The following is a 17,460-nucleotide window of genomic DNA, read 5'->3' on the forward strand; positions in this document are numbered from 1 at the left end:
AAACATTTTCCTCCGGCTTTTATATATACACATAGTGTGGTTAGATTCCTATATTCAACGCACAACCATATATATGTTAATTAGTTGTTTATTTATGATTTACGTCTTTTTCAAGGGCATATCACATCGTCATCGCAATACACAGCCATAATAATAGAAGTCACGTGACGAGGAATTAAGTGAGAAGAAGTAGATAGATAGAGTAAGAAGAGCTTTGTTGAACTTTTTGGGAACCACTGTGCTCTCTTCTTCTTCTTTTTCATCGCAAACTATTCTCATGCGCGTGACTTTTTGCTTGTGGTCTTAAAAAACAGCAGATAAGCCGGTGAACCCAATTTATATATGACGAACGACAATCTCATTTATGCAAAAATCAATAATTGCGATAGTTGAAATCAATGAACCATACATATATAAATCCGCTTTAATATATCACACGTTATTACGTATCAAGGTGACGAGGCAGAGGAAGGGAGTGTCAGAGAAGAGAGAGATTAATGTACCACCAGGTTTTGAGGAGAGCAGAGGTGAATGGACGTGTGAGCTTTCACAAACCCTAGCTAGCTTACGTAGCCTATAGGGTTAAAGCATTATAGCTAGCTAAAGCATTATAATAATAAAATAATATTAAAAACCCCCTCATAGAAAAGCTGAAAGCCCACCCTTTAGCCTATCTGTCACCCTTCCTCAGAAGCATCAGTTCCGTAGACTCATCGGAGGTATGCTGTAAAGTAAGGCTTTTTGTGTAACTCGTCTTGTGAACGTTGGAATCAATGAACGAGTTTTTTTCCTTGAATCGAGTATTGTTGCAAATTATAATTTCACTAGAGCGTGAAATGGTCCTAGATTTAGAAAATAAATATTTAAGGTCAATTAAAGATTTCGGAATGAGTTGAGAATTTCGAGTTGGACTCGAATGATTTTAATTTCCCGAATAATATTTTCGGTGAGTCCTCGAGTACTAAGAAGAGTCTCGGGAGTGAAAATAATTTCCGAAACACCTTAAATATATTCAAAATAAATTAGAATCAACGAGAAATTATCTCGGTTTATTTTCTAAATCGTTTCCATTTAATTATGGACGAGATGTTTATTTTGAGAGTAAAAGGATCGATTTGCAAACAAAAGGTGGTTTATTTGAAAGGAAATTTGAGAATGAGGAAGTTAGTAGGATTATTTTTGGTCCTTATCCCATTAATTTCTCAGCCACACATATAGTATTCTAGACTCTTCTATTACCCTTATCTTTTCACTTTCACGTTGGAACAAACCAAAGCAAGAAGGGGAAAAAAAAAAACGCACGGAAGAAAAAAATAAGAGAGAACAACGACCGAGAGACGCCGGAGTGGTTTAGGTGAGTTCGTCCTCTTCTTCTCCTTCCCGTTATTCATCTTCTTCATCTCCATTTCTTTTTCTTTTCCTTCGTTCATCTTCTTCAATCACGCTGAGAATCATTGGCTCCGATTTTGTTCTCTCCACAAGGTTGAGCGGGATTTCGTGGAGTAGGAGAAGCCGAGAGTTGTGGGTTCGTTTTCTACATCAAGGTAGGAAATCCAACTCGTTTTCTTTGTTTCTAGTCCGATTCCTATGTTTTCCTATTAGGGGTTTTTGAGTTCATTTGGTTGATTTCGTGGGTTGCTTGTGTTTGGGCTCGGTTTGTGCTTGTAGTGAGCTGAAATTATTTGAGTTAGGATTTTCAGATTTTTATGGATATTTTGGCCGAAAATTTGGAAGGGAAAATTGGGGGTTTTCATGTGTGATGCTTGAATCAGTTAATTGTTGATTAGGACTCTGATTTTAAGTGTTGAAAATTGGAGTTTTACTTGTTCAATTTCAGTTTTCACGTAAGTTGTGTTTTGGTTCACTTTTGGGCTGATTTTTGGAGGTTTCGGATTTCAGAGTATGTGCTTGGCTTTGAAGTATGTTGAGTGGATTTTTGTTTTGTCTGTGGTGTGGTACTGATATGCGTAGGATCGGATCTGAATTTGTGGTGTTTTTAGACGAGTCGGAGACTCGCTAGGATGTGAATAACATAGGTTCTTTTTAGAAAATTTACTTGGTTGAAAGTGTTGCTCGTCTTTGGTTTTTGTTGTTGTTGTTGCTGAGCGTGGGACGGGTTAGGATCGGGTGAGTGTTCGATTTCCGAATGCCTTGTTCGGGAATTGATTTCGAATCGAGAAACTTGGGTATCCTCGGTTCAATTTTTAATCTAACCATGCTCTCTTGTTGGTGCTGCGTGTCTCTCCGAGCTCGTACCGCAGGTACGAGGATGCAGCAAGGATGGTTCCGGCGAGTCGCGGGCGAGCAGCGAGGGCTGTTCGGGTTCAGCGACAAGGCAAAGAGGGGCTGTTCAGTTCGAGCGATACGTCAACGGCTCGGTGAGATGTCTTGAGGCTGTGACAGCGCGCAGCGACGGTGCAGACACGGGCTGCGAAACCTCAGCGTGTCGAGGCAGAGTGAGTTACGCAGCGACGACAGCGACTCGGCATCCTTTCGTTTCCGCGTCGGCGACGATGCGTTTGAACAGCGACGGCGGCGACGACGAGTCGTGAATGTACCGGCTCCCGACTCTAATTGTTAACCGAGTCGTTTCTACTAAAAGTCTTTTAACTATAATATGTAATATTATTCGTAAAATAGTTATGTACGTTTATGATACTAATCACGTGAGTTAGTGAGTTGTTTCGGATTCAAATCGGGTGCTTCAGGTGTGCTATGGTTCGTGGGTTCGAGATAAACCGAGAGTGTCGGTTTCCGTGAGTGTCGGTTTCCGTGAGTTACGAGTACCGAACGTGTGTGATTGAATCCGAAACATTCCCGTATTGTAATGTTTTTCAAAAATAATTTTATAACCTATAAGCTTATGATTAAGCTTAAAGTATTTTTGTTACAGCTCATAATTAAGCTAAACCATATTTTATGTTTCTTATTACAAGTATTAAGTTTTGAAAAAAAATAATTAAGTGGTTTTGAAAATAAAGGTTTGTACAACCTTACTTATTATTATTCTTTCTTGATTATTATTTAAGCTAAGTATTCTAATTATTTTTAATTAATTATTTTACTTATTATAACATATTTCCATAATTAAGATTAGTATTATTTTCAAAACCTATATCTATAGTTTTTAAACGGGTTGTTTTATTAACTACGCTTATAGTCTAACCAACGGGTTATTCTAATTTCTATGATCTTAGAGGTAAGACTTTCTTTACAAGTCTAAGAGTAGTGATTTTGGTTCTTGTGGATCGTTGTGGAAAGGAACAAGTTTTTCTCCCTCTTGGGTTCTTAACGTTGAGTTTCGGTTCTAGTTTTGGGCTCGGCCCAAGGGATTTGGGTTATTAAATGCTTCCTTAGCATAGCTAATCTCGAGTTTCATGTTTAGTCGCTACTTGTAGGACTTGTTCTCTCTCTTGATCACTGTTTCATGTGGGAATCGTGTTCTTGTTTTCTCTGATTCTCTTAAGTAAGAACGTATGTTTTGCGTGTGACGGATATGAGTTCCGTGCGCCTTGTTCAGTTTCTCTGGGATGAGAATTTGTAGACTAGTATTTCTGCTAGTGCAGAACTAATGGTGTTCAACGCTCCATTTTATTCCTCAGATATTTTCAGCTATCGCCGTAACGATTAGGCGTTAGAGGGGGAAGGAGCTAGCGAATCAGGAGTCCATGTAAGTGGGAATTAAGTCAACTACTTACCAAGGGAATCACATGTTTATGTGCATTTTACTGTGTTAGTAAACAAGAGTAGTTGAAAGCCCATGAATTTGACAAACTAATCAAGATTAAGGCTTCGGCTACTATTATTGAAAATGTAGCTTCGGGTTTGTCCCGTTAAGTTCAAGCGTAACCCGCTAACAACCCAAGCCGTTTCTTATTTGATTAGTTAATCTTCCTTTGACTTACTAATTTTAGATTCACCCGATAGACGGGTTTACGGGAAAAGCAGGGACAGACGTTTCTCAGATTCCAGCTGAGATATCTGTTCTAGGGACTACAAGGGTCACACCTTGATTTCTCTTTCAAAATACTATGACGAGCATATTAAACAATATTTAATCGAGTTTTACTCGAAACGATGCTCTTCCCGTTGTAGTTTAGGGCTGTACTCTGATTCCATCGGGTACCAAACATTTAAAAAGAACAGATGTCGGTGGTACCAGCAAGTCTGAAGACTTGTGTTTTTGTCAGGGATACCTGACGGGCGCAGTGTTGTAATTGGTAACTGCCGGCGTGCCGGGCACGTCTGAGCTTTCAGGGAGCTCCTGAGCGCCCCTATGATTGGAGATGGTACCATTAGAGGATCCTAGACGAAGTTTAAAACTTGGAGTCACCCTCATGATTAAATTGCTCGGGTCTGAGGGTTGGCTACTTGTCATTCTGAGGGTTGTTGCAGTGGGTGGTTGGATGACCTGAAGATCAGGATGACAAGTTCACATGTAGTAAGTATGCACGTGCTTGCATATCATATGATAGGAATCATATGTCTTTCATGCATAATTTATGTGTTATGTGCACGTCACATGTCATCTAGTCGCTTTTATTACTAGATAGACTCCCACTTGCTGAGTCTTTCGACTCATAGTTTATGACCCTTGGTAATGTAGGCAAAGGAAAGGCTTTACTCGGGTAGAAGGAGGAGATCTAGTCCAGGCTTGCGTCGCTCGACCTGTGGCAATGAGAGTTTTTGTTTTAAACGGGGAAAAATGGTGTTTTATTATGTAACTAGTAAACTTGTATTCTAGTTACTTGTTTTGCGTCCATGTTTGTATATAAGTTATATGTAAGATATGTCCAAAACAAACGAGTGTGTTTTGTTATGTATATAGTCGCTATAAGACTTGTATGTGAAATAAAAGCGAAAAATTTCCCCGAAAATTCTATTACTTATGATATATGTCTTATAGCTATTTAATTTATTTCCGCTTACTATATACAAATGCTATGTTTATTTAAATATTCTGGAGGAAAGAGATGTAAGTACTTCGCGGCTCGCGTGCGAGCTAGAGCTCGCGGGTCGTGACATATGCATTGGCTGCTCTTAGGTTTGGTAAATTAGTACATTAGTTATTGAGTTACATGCTATTTATTTATTTAATTATGTTTTAGTATAAATAAGTGTTCGGAGTGGGTAGGCTTATGAAAAGAGTTGTTTAATCTATTATTTTAGACTATTAATTTTCTATTAGCTGGATAGTGGAGTCTAATCGGAGGGATTGGTTCACTTCTTGAATTGTGAACAGAGTTTATTTTCTAGTAGGTTTTGGTGTATTGGGCTCGGAATTGTGTATGGTTTTTCATATTGATTGATGATTCTATGAATTCAATCTCTCTATCTCTCTCTCACCCCTTCTTTGCCCACCCTGGATATACCTCCCATCCAAACGTTAACATATATGAATGCATAATACAAAAAAATTTAAAATTAGAATCAGAAGTGGCTTAACATTTCATTATTCAAAATAATGCATAAACGCAAGCTTTTTTCTTCTTAAACTGTTACAGAGATATAATGAAACTTGAAGAAAGCAAACAAGAATGGGTCAAACCGCCTTTCAAAATAGATTTGTTACTATCCACATACTCTCTCTCTCGGTTCTATTATTATAGGTACTATCATAACATTAAGTCCAACATCAGATATTTCTCATAACAATACAAAAATATTTTCAGACATGTTTTCTTTGTAGAATCTCGCAATCAAAACCAACTCATTAAAAGAGTTGTTGTTATATACTTCCTGAACTTTCATTTATCTACATAGATTAATTAAAAAAAAAATTAAGAACAAGCTAATGAATCCTGAGCAAGCCACGTCGCTTTGGGCAGCTGTATTTTCTTTCCTCTCTTATACGCTTGACATTTGTCTATATATATAAATACAGCTGTTTTTTGCTCATAAAAAACGCATTATTGCGAAATTCTTCCTTATTATAACGTGGCAAATGTTATTACATGTCTGTTACTTGTCAGCAGCTGCTAAACACAAGCAAGGTGGTACAATCACGATCTCTCCAATTCTTAACTTAGTCATTAGTCATTGCATGTTATGCTTTTTCAGCCAGATGTCTCCCTCTACGATAACAAGTTTTATTTAACGGCGTTCACTATATGTAATAACAGTTACTACAATTATCAATTATGTGTTTCTGATTTTTTCTTTCTAAATCTCGTATAGTTAATAATTAATATTTATTTTTTAATTGAGCTGTATTTCAGCCTGAATCCAGGAAAGAGAGCATTCAAGGACTTTTACGTTTCAATTTTTTGTTATGTAGTATCATAAATTGCACGTGTTTGATTATTCTTTGTATAATACATGCATGTATGATTTCAATTATTTATGGGTAAGCTTTCATTTCTGAATATTTTAAATAAAAAAGTGTGTTATAAACTACTATAGCGTAAAAAAACAAGTAATTCTAAAACCCATTTGTTAAACTACCATTAATCAATTTAAACAGCAAACAAAAAACAAAACTATGATAAACTGTCATTAACACTTATCAACAATTATATGGAGAAAGAAAATTAATTAAATATTAATTAAGTTAAGAAACTGCCATGTAAATAATTTATTATTTTATTTATTTTTTAATTTAAAACCGGTCAAAAGGTATTTTTGACCCTTTCGATTAGTTCATAAGTTGAGTAACGAATTTTCAATTATCAATCGAACGTTGGCTGTTAAAATAAAATTTCAATGATTGAAGAAGGCTATTTAACTGCAGTGCTAAATAAAATTATTACAAAATTATACAATACAGATTGCAATTATGTTGGTAGTCCTAATTCATGATTTCATCATAATAATTTGAGTTTTTACCTACGTGCGTCAAAATTGGCCAAGCGCAAACGCACCTGCAAAATGAACGCTCTTATTAATTTTATCATCGAAATTAACATTTTTGAAGTAGTATTTGTGTCTTTCGCTCATTCAATTATTTTGTATACTCTTATCATTGTTATCACTTTAATTTTTTTTTTTATACAGTACCATGTAATTGTATACTAAAATATGTAGACTGAAATTGTATAATTGTGTAATATATATACTAAAGAGTGTATATTGAATGTATTAATATCCTAAATATTTCAAAAAAAAAAAGAAAAACATTATAATGTTTTGAAAGAAGCGTATAAGCGTTAGTATTGTAATTTTCCCACTTATTACACATTTTTGTTGAAAATGGGCCTTAGTGCATATAGGTCAGGTCATGATATAATATGTTATCTATTATGCAGTGATTGTATATTATATACGTAGTGTATTGTAGGTCAGGTCTCTCTCTCTCTCTCTCTCCCTCTTCTCACTTCGTCTCTCTCCTCTCCCCTCTCTCATCTTCTTCTTCCTCATTTTGCTTCCGCCATTTTATTTTTCCAGAATATGAGTTTATAGTTTCAAGCCGAAAACGACATAACATGGACAAACGGCATGTCATTTTCAGAGAAAATCAAACGAAATAACATGGAAAAACGACTTTCATGAGTTCGTCGGCCGTTTTCCCGGCGAAAACGACACCGCCGGCGAAAATCGGGGAATTTCGGCGACATTTAAATCCATGTTTGCAAGTATACCCCTTGATAAAAAGGCATTATAAAAAGTTATATCCCTCAAAAACACTCTCCCAGAAAGATAAAGACTTAAAAAACAACTTAATTTGCATTCAGTCCCATATACATTCTTCCAATTAGTCGTATAATGTTTGTGGCGACATTAACTGTAATCGTCCAAAGTTACAATAGCTGGTAAGATTATTGAAGAATGATATTGGCTTTCACCAAATAAGACACACTTGATTTCATCACATCGTTCCTACAAAAGGGTTTTTCCGGTCACCACCATTCCAAAAGGGCTTTTCGGTCACCACCGTCCTCCAATTCTAGGGTTTTGAATCTGCAGAAATTACATATAATCCATACATAGATATATATGTTATTTTGCTTATATTTTGTTTTTTGTTATATATAGCTAATAATGTAGGTTTAGGGTTTGCAATAAACGGGAAGTTATTTTTGCTTCTAATAAATAAAAAATGTACGTAATGAGACTTCAAATTTCTTCTTCTTCTTTTTAATAATTATGACATCAGACATCAAAACACCCTTTTACGATAAAAACGTGTCGAAACACTTGCCACTAAATAGATTCCAGCTCTTAGAAACATTCCAATGTATGCACACTGATACAGATGGTATTGAAAAGAACATCTCAAAATTACATATACAACACTTAAACTAAGCCAAACAAAGCTTTTGTTTTGTAGTTGCTAAAAAAAAATACTAGTTCATAACAGAACTCATATGTTATTTGTATGGGTGAATTATTTCTTCAGATATATCTTAACAGTGGAATAAATATACGGATTGCAATAATCTGTCAGGATAAAGTAAAATAAAAAGGTATTCAAAACATTAAATGGAAAGAGTGGATTTTCAAAACTAGCTTTCGGTAGGAAAATCACGCATCAGAAATACGAAATGAACTTGATCATCGATACACTCATAATCAAATGAGAATCTGTAAATTGTATGCCACGCTGAAATTAGAGGTCAGCCCTAGAAATATACATATACATAAAAAACCCTAGAGATGTATGTAGATCGGCAAAATTTTAAAATCAATGCGTCTGTAATAAAAGCAAAAGATTAACTCTACTATCATAAAAATACCCCACGAACAATATAACACAGTAAATAAAAAAAATAAAAAAAATTTAGATTAAAAAACACCAGGTTATACCAGAGGGACTTTAGGTGATAATGTTGTATATCAAAGTGACGACGACAGAAAGATAGAGAGCACGAATGAGTGAGATGCTATAGCTTCCATGCATTTCAAATCATCTGTGCTCTCTATCTTCTGTCAGCATCTATAAACATACACCCAATGTCTCCTTTAATTAACACAAACATAAATATAATATGTATATATATATTATTATATATATATAAAGGAGAATCCGGAATCACTATTCACGCAGACTCATATTACTGTTAAGTCTACAGTACACTTAAAAAATTTGACAAAAATACCCTTTAAAAGTCTCATAATTACATGGCATGCCAATGTCATTCTGATTAAAATATTACAACTACTCCTAAAAGAAAAAAAAATCACAAAAATGCCACTCTGACTTAGAATATTCTGGAATACAAACCGACATCCACATATGACAGTTTTAAATCGTTGGAGCTGCCCGAAGTAAATTAATTGTCTGGAATTCTCCAGATATTTGCATTGCAAAAATCATCAACAGCTATTTCATGAAATTTCTGGAAAGTTTTTCATTTCTTTCCAAGCGGCCTATATATTCCATGCTCCTTCACCGAAGAAATCGACACCAACTTCTGCTCTTTCGTCTTCAAAACTACAATCAGACCAATACAACAAATTCAGCCATTGTACATCAATATGTAACAATCTGACCACAATCAATTTCTATTTGTTGTGTTTAACTTCATTTTTTAATCTTTTGTTCATTCTTTTACTTTTTTTTTTTTTTACTTTTGTTCATTCTTTTACTTTTTTTTGTTCATTCTCTTTGTTCAGTCTCACTTTTCCTCCATCACCACACGTAACAAAATCAGACCTGATCGGCGAGGTAACGTTCACCCGTGGATCAGTTCGAACCACCACTTGAAGTTGAAGATGCGGCAATGGCAGTCCTCGAAGCCGAGTGTATGTGATCCGCAATACTCAGCCTAAGATAGTAAATAAGCCGGAAGATCTAGACCTTCAACTTCGACATCAGCGCAGAACTAATCTTGACGAACATGGGGAAATGATCAAGTAAATTAGAACAGTCTGGAGAAAAAGTGTATATTTCAGAATAGAACAAAAAAAATACAATCGAGAACAATAAGAGAAAGAAAGAAAAGCTGGACTCATGAGAGATCGAGTATCGCACAAAAAAAATAGATTAATTAAATTGTTTTGATAGGAAAGGATTACCAGAAGATCCTACTTGATGAAGTTCAGAAGATCTTCCCCTTAAAAAAATAATGGAGCATCTGTCAACAAATTGGAAATATATAAGCTTTATTTTTATTAGTCTTTCTATAGAAAATTGCTTAATACTAATACCCAGATAAGTGTTTTACCATGAAAAAATAAAATAAAAAAATCCCTCCATAATATTTCCAAAAAAATGTTAGCAGAACTTAAATCACAACATCATCAAAATGAGACCTGATCGGCGAAGTAGCCTTCACCCGTGGATGGAGAAGTGGTGGTCTCATTCTTTTCGTTGATGAGAGGCTGGGATTTTTTGGGAAAAGTTTTTTGCATCAGAAAGAAAGAAATATTTTTCTTATAACAAGTTAAATACTTATTTTTCTTATTTTGGGCAAATGAAACAAAAAAAGAAAACCCTACAGAGAATAAAAAAGTAGAGGTATAACTACTGAAAAATAATACGTTTGAGATGCGATTACCGGTTCAAATAAATCGAATACGAACTGTCTGATACCGAGACCGATACCATAGACGTTTCACCGCAGCCACATATTTCTACTATGTCCGAGACTATGGCGTGCATATGTATTTTTGGTGGTAGTAAAAAATGGAGGTTTCGCCATTGACGATCGGTATAGAGAGAGAGGGGGAAGCGGCTGTGAAAAGAGAAATGCAGAGGAGATAATGGGGTAGTAGGGTTTCAGATGGGCTTTATAAAAGCCCACTATTCTTTTTTAAAAGAAAGCCCACTAGAATAATACACATTTGTAGAGCAATTTTAATAAAAACACACAAAAATATAGCATCATAGACTGTATTTGCAACTTTGCATATTGTCTTCGATGTAGTTTCTCTTATATTTACAATGATGTTATTGATCTATTTCGTATATGTTTTGTATCAACTATCTCAAATTACATGTAAAAAACAATAAAGAAAAAGGTGTAGAAGCTAAATATTTATTTATAATTAGAAATGTGTATTTTATTAAAAAAAAAAAAATTGTGATTTTCAATAATAATACAAATATTAACTATGAAGAAAATTTCCTTACTTAGATGTATATATAATCTATATTTGCAATTTTGTATTTATTCTCTATTTGATTTTTAGAAATAGGATTTGTAATATGGTAATTATTGTATATGTGTATATAATTTTTTTCATTGAAGTAAAATAAAATATAACATTGGTACAATTTGAGTTGTACAATTCAGTCATTATAAATTAAGATATGTAAATATATGTATGAAATATTATTGATGTAATCTTAACAATTAGTAAGTTATTTGACGTCATGTTCATCATTAATTTTTTTTTTATTATTTCAATAATTTACTGTTAAAAGACATCAAGCAACGCGCGGGCATTTTGCTTGTATATATATATATATATATACATCAAGCGAGAGGGAGAGAGTAGCGGTAATATTTTTTTTAAATGCTTCTAGCGGTGATATTAACTTTTTGTGGTTGATACTTGATATAGGCAAATTTAGAGAGTGGGAGAGAGAGAGAGAGAGAGAGAGAGAGAGATGAGAAGCGCAGTGATGTTATTAACTTCTGTGTTTGTTGAAAGATATGAAAACTTGTTGTGGATGAAGTCTATATTTATAGGGAAACTTGTGGTTATGCAATCATTATTTTAAATTGTCTTTTATTACTTGTTAATTCGTGAGAAACAATAAGCTTATATTAAAAAAAAAAAAATTGTGAGCCTATGAACGCAAAACAATAAATATATGGAGAGCAAGTTGAGCAAACAAAAAGTTGATCATGCTCGAGTAGAAGCATAGACAACTCACACATTTACAGTTAAAAATATGTCCTATTGGGACTTTTGTCTTCATATATGAATCTGCTTTTAAATTTTGATATATATATATATATATATATATATATATATATATATAAAATTTAAACTAATAATTTGAGTTCATGGCTGAAACAAAAAATAATTCGTTGAATGTTCTGCATCCCACCATTATTGCATCCCACTCATACTGGCAATCATGCATGGTGTCCTTTTTGTGCTTTGAAACTTGTTATTTAGGAAAGAGAGAAATTTTGTATTAAGAGCAAGACTAAAACACACAATTACACATAGGTTTGACTGGACCTTTTTATTTTTTCCTTTCAAGAACCAGTAAACTGGCTGATATTTGATATTTGGTTTGGTTTATAATAACACAAATACATATATAATACCATACATAAATTCCATAGACATACATATATCTTATATGTTTACACATGACAAGTATATACTTATAACCATATTTTTTAATCAAGTGAACAATTAAATGAGTTGAAATAATTAAGCATATGATAAAATAATTATTTTAATTTACCCTTATGAAATAAATTTAGACACATCTGCCTTTCCTGAAATTTTATTTCATGCTCAATACACACACACACACACACACACACACACATATATATATATATATATATATATATATATATTGTTGTCGTATTATATATAATGTTTCATGCGTAAACATGGCTTTTTGAATAGAAAGTGGATATTTATTTTAGTTCACATTCATGTGTCTTGAAACTTCACAGTGGCACTTGCATGGTTAATTCTATTCGAACCATTATTTGTTTGGTTAGAGAGAAATGTCATTTAATGTTATGTCCAACAAAATAACTAATAAAACGAGGTGGGACATGAATGAAATGTAAAAAATTTCGGTTGGCAGAAGATAAAAGCATTAGGGTAAGCAAAAAAAAAAAAAAAAAAGCTGCAAGAGATAAGTTTTTTTTTTTTTTTTTTTTCAGAAAGAGATAAGGTTAATAATTAATGTTACAATGACAACACTCACGTTGCCAAGAGATGTATGACAACACAAAAGAGAATCCCTCGTCACACATGTCATATCTCTAGCTTGTCTCATTGATTCACACACATAGGGGTTGAAAAAAAAAGAGAGTATATATATTGTTGTCGTATTATATATAATGTTTCATGCGTAAACATGGCTTTTTGAATAGAAAGTGGATATTTATTTTAGTTCACATTCATGTGTCTTGAAACTTCACAGTGGCACTTGCATGGTTAATTCTATTCGAACCATTAGTTGTTTGAATGAAATGTCATTTAACGTTATGTCCAACAAAATAACTAATAAAACGAGGTGGGACTTTAATTAAACGAGGTGGGACATGAATGAAATGTAAAAAATTTCAGTTGGCAGAAGATAAAAGCATTGGGGTAAGCAAAAAAAAAAAAAAAAAAAAAAAGGCTGCAAAAGATAAGTTTATTTTTTTCAGAAAGAGATAAGGTTAATAATTATGTGATAAGGTTATGTTACGACAACACTCACGTTGCCAAGAGATGTATGACAACACAAAAGATGTATGACAACACAAAAGAAAATTGCTTTCCTTTTCTCATGTCTTGGTAATTTTGGCTCCAAAATGTTCATTTAATACGTGGTTCGTGGGATAGTCCAGAACTATAGATGTTTTTGTTAGGACTGGAAATATAATTTATATGTTGACTGTCACTTAGTCTATAAATAGAGGTTAGAAATAATCATTTACCTTTGTGCAAGGCTAGCCTTCTGAGAGAGTTTGGGGTCTCTCGAATTCCTTGATTATCTTGTATTCAGTACCATTCTATTGAAATCTTCAAGGTTCATATCAGCTTTCTTTCTTCTTGTGAAATCGAAAAACACATATAAAATGATCCACTATTTAGAGCACTTACAGAATTTTGTCTAAATGATGGTATTCATGTTGATCGAAGATGATCTCCATTCTCGTGCCACTAAACTATAAGCCTAAATCCAAAAGAAGGGACAAAATATTAAAAGTTAATTTATCGTTCACAATGTGATTTCAGTGTTCAACAATAATTAAAGTGAATCAGAAGAAGAATGTTTCGCTGACTTGATCATAATTTTTTTTTGTTGGTATACTATATTCAAAAGATACCGACAGTAGAGTTGAAAGACGTCGAACTCAAGCCCGTGGGAGAAAATCCACGGGATTCCGAGGACGAACCGAACACAAACGAAATAGGAGAAACCGAGGAAGAAATCCTGCTTTCCAGCTGCAAACTTGACCATATTCACCAAGCTCGAGCTCCCACAAACGAAGCGCTTCACGTCAGGCGAGTCAAAGGTCTCTTTGTGCCTCACGCTTTCGCTCCGTTCTTAAGAGCCCCTCCTCAGAAGCATCACTTCCGTAGACTCATCCTGACTTTTTTAGTTCTACTTAGCATGGTACACTCGTTTGGTAAATTAGTACATTAGTTATTGAGTCTATGCTATTTTAATTATGTTTTAGTATAAATAAGTGTTCGGAGTACTGGGTAGGCTATTGAAAAGAGTTGTTTAATCTATTATTTTAGACTATTAATTTTCTATTAGCTGGATAGTGGAGTCTAATCGGAGGGATTGGTTCACTTCTTGAATTGTGAACAGAGTTTATTTTCTAGTAGGTTTTGGTGTATTGGTCTCGGAATTGTGTGTGGTTTTTCATATTGATTGATGATTCTATGAATTCATTCTTGAGTTTTGGGTTTTTTTTTTATTATTTTTTTTATCACGTATGATTAATAATTGGTAATAACAGTTACTACAATTATCAATTATGGGTTTCTGATTTTTTCTTTCTAAATCTCGTATAGTTAATAATTAATATTTATTTTTTAATTGAGCTGTATTTCAGCCTGAATCCAGGAAAGAGAGCATTCAAGGACTTTTACGTTTCAATTTTTTGTTATGTAGTATCATAAATTGCACGTGTTTGATTATTCTTTGTATAATACATGCATGTATGATTTCAATTATTTATGGGTAAGCTTTCATTTCTGAATATTAATTAGCAAAATAATATTTATTATTATTATTTTCACCATTGGATAAGATATGGTGACTGAACAACAAAATTTATGTCAAAGGAAAAAAAAAATTCTTATTTTTTTGCTATGATGTTGTGAACTTTGTGAGCTATGTTTTGTGCTAGAAGAAAAAGAAAGGCACAAAATGCTTGGCCTTTTCAATGAACTTTGGTAGAGAATCGGATACCATTACTAGAAACTAGCTATAATCTTATCAAGTTCATTGTATTATAAGATGTGTGAATCCGAAATTTACAAGTTTTTATTTTTATTTTTTTATTTGCATATTCCTTGAAATTCTATTATGCTTCTTAAGATACAAAATCGTAAATAGTTGCAACAAAACGAAAAGTTGAATAACTTTTTACTTCTTAATTGTATATAAAAAAAAAAGGATACCACGATTGACCGCATACGCAAGAATTGTATTAGAAGGAAACTGACACCTCATAGACTATCCTCTGTTACCCGTTTGGAATTCAATATATGAGAGAATGAGAAAACACGAGTGATCATATAAATGGAAGTGAAATTAAGAGGAAAAATAAAAATTATATCTTGTTTTTGATGTTATGGAAAATAAAGGGTAAATATGAGAATAAAGTGAGAAAATAGAAATTTATACGGCCCGCATTTAAAATTTAGACGCTTTATTTTCCACCCTATTTTTCATGAAAAATAGAATATATTTGTGAAAATTGTTTGTGATAGTGTTTTTTTTAAAACTAATATGGTCCAAATATTTATCACAAAAATAATCTTTTTCAAGTTTTTAATTGTCATTTTTTTTATGTTTATAGATTTTTTTTAATCCAAAAATTGTTACTGTTTTGGGTTATATTTAATTTAATTTACTGTTTACTATTTTATTTAAAAGAAAGATGACATTTACAGTTTGAAAACCTCTAAACTTTGAAAGGATTCAAAACACCAACTATATTTGGAACGTTGCACTTTTAAAATACCATCCATGTAATTTTTCCAATGAAATCCCAATGTTAGTTAAACATTTTCCATCATAATTTCCTTTCTTTTATATATTCTCTCCATTTAAACAACACAAGAAAAATTGGGTATGCGTAAAACATGAAAAATCTAATTAAGAAAAAACGACAACCAATTTAATTTTTATTGAATTATTTAGATTCGAGAAGATTCGATGGAAACCAGAGTAAAGAGAAACATATATTTAAAATTGAGATAATATCGAAATTATGATCATTTTGATAGTATCAAAACCCATTACTTGTGTTTTAATTTGGAACTATTACTGCCTTTTGTACATTCACCTTTTTAACTTTATTAATTTCCTTTTTCATTTCTCTTATAAATTACATCTCTTTTAATACTTCACTTTCATATTCTTTGAAGATTTATTGACGTACAAAAATTTATTGACAAAGATATCAATAGATCTTCAAAGAAATAATTTTTTTTTCCAGATTCCAAAAAACTTTTAAAAAATTATATTAATTTACTTCACATATCACTCCATTTCGCATACATTATATATTAATGAAAAGATCTAAACTCTAAACTAGGAAAAAAATGTAAAGGAAGAACAAAATCTAACACGAAGAACAAAATAAATATCAAGAACGAAAATGAACCATACGTCGCTTTTATGCAGTCCGACGCCGTTAGCATTTAACAACCCATATAATCAGCCACGCAAGAGAGAGAGAGAGAGAGAGAGAGAGAGAGAGAGAGAGAGAGAGAGAGAGAGAGAGTTAAATGTGTTAGTTTATTTATTTTTTAAACATAATGTGTTTGTTAAAATATTAAATGTAATTAAATTAAATGATTAAGAAATAAATACAAAAAAAAATTAAATGACTAGTCATTTAGAAATATTTTGATACCAAACATTTCTCTCTCCTATAGATAAGTAATAATTTTTTTTATTAAAATGTAATTAATGAATTTTGGTACAAAATTATTAAAGTGATCATAATTCTAGTATTATTCCTTTAAAATGAGGATGTGGGTTTCTTTATTCTCACTCTCTTTGTTAATACTTTTGTGACGGGTTTTAATTTTTAGGCAAAACTTTTTATAGTTGAAGAAGTTGCTAACTTGCTATGAAAATTGTTCGTCATCGCCCACCGGGGATTCCTGAAAATAGTTAACAGTTTGCTAGCAAAAAAAAAAAGAGAGAGAGAAAGAAAATAGTTAACAGTTAAATTAAGGTAGTATTAAGATTAAAAGAAAAACATTTTCCTCCGGCTTTTATATATACACATAGTGTGGTTAGATTCCTATATTCAACGCACAACCATATATATGTTAATTAGTTGTTTATTTATGATTTACGTCTTTTTCAAGGGCATATCACATCGTCATCGCAATACACAGCCATAATAATAGAAGTCACGTGACGAGGAATTAAGTGAGAAGAAGTAGATAGATAGAGTAAGAAGAGCTTTGTTGAACTTTTTGGGAACCACTGTGCTCTCTTCTTCTTCTTTTTCATCGCAAACTATTCTCATGCGCGTGACTTTTTGCTTGTGGTCTTAAAAAACAGCAGATAAGCCGGTGAACCCAATTTATATATGACGAACGACAATCTCATTTATGCAAAAATCAATAATTGCGATAGTTGAAATCAATGAACCATACATATATAAATCCGCTTTAATATATCACACG

At 32.8% G+C, this 17,460-nt stretch overlaps 2 long non-coding RNA genes across 5 annotated transcripts; one reads left to right on the forward strand and one right to left on the reverse strand.

The window, feature by feature from the left end:
- The first annotated feature begins 1,237 nt into the window (after positions 1 to 1,237).
- LOC149387824 (uncharacterized) lies at positions 1,238 to 4,752 on the forward strand. Of its 2 annotated transcripts, XR_016300946.1 has the most exons (3): positions 1,238 to 1,354; positions 1,483 to 1,544; positions 4,607 to 4,752. It is a non-coding gene; the product is annotated as an uncharacterized LOC149387824 (long non-coding RNA). The 2 variants fall into 2 exon arrangements; XR_016300945.1 differs by lacking the exon at positions 4,607 to 4,752 and having other exon boundaries at positions 1,483 to 1,545.
- A 4,269-nt stretch (positions 4,753 to 9,021) lies between these two features.
- LOC149387825 (uncharacterized) lies at positions 9,022 to 10,601 on the reverse strand. 3 transcript variants are annotated; one of them, XR_016300845.1, is made up of 3 exons: positions 9,955 to 10,601; positions 9,593 to 9,761; positions 9,022 to 9,370 (listed from the first exon to the last, which is right to left on the reverse strand). It is a non-coding gene; the product is annotated as an uncharacterized LOC149387825 (long non-coding RNA). The 3 variants fall into 3 exon arrangements; XR_016300844.1 differs by having other exon boundaries at positions 9,593 to 9,766; XR_016300843.1 differs by having other exon boundaries at positions 9,593 to 9,807.
- Between the last annotated feature and the right edge of the window lie 6,859 nt (positions 10,602 to 17,460).

Source organism: Urtica dioica, chromosome 8, assembly GCF_054948205.1.
Source record: "Urtica dioica subsp. dioica isolate 48M chromosome 8, U.dioica_male_clone48M_v1_H2, whole genome shotgun sequence".
Taxonomy (NCBI): Eukaryota; Viridiplantae; Streptophyta; class Magnoliopsida; order Rosales; family Urticaceae; genus Urtica; species Urtica dioica.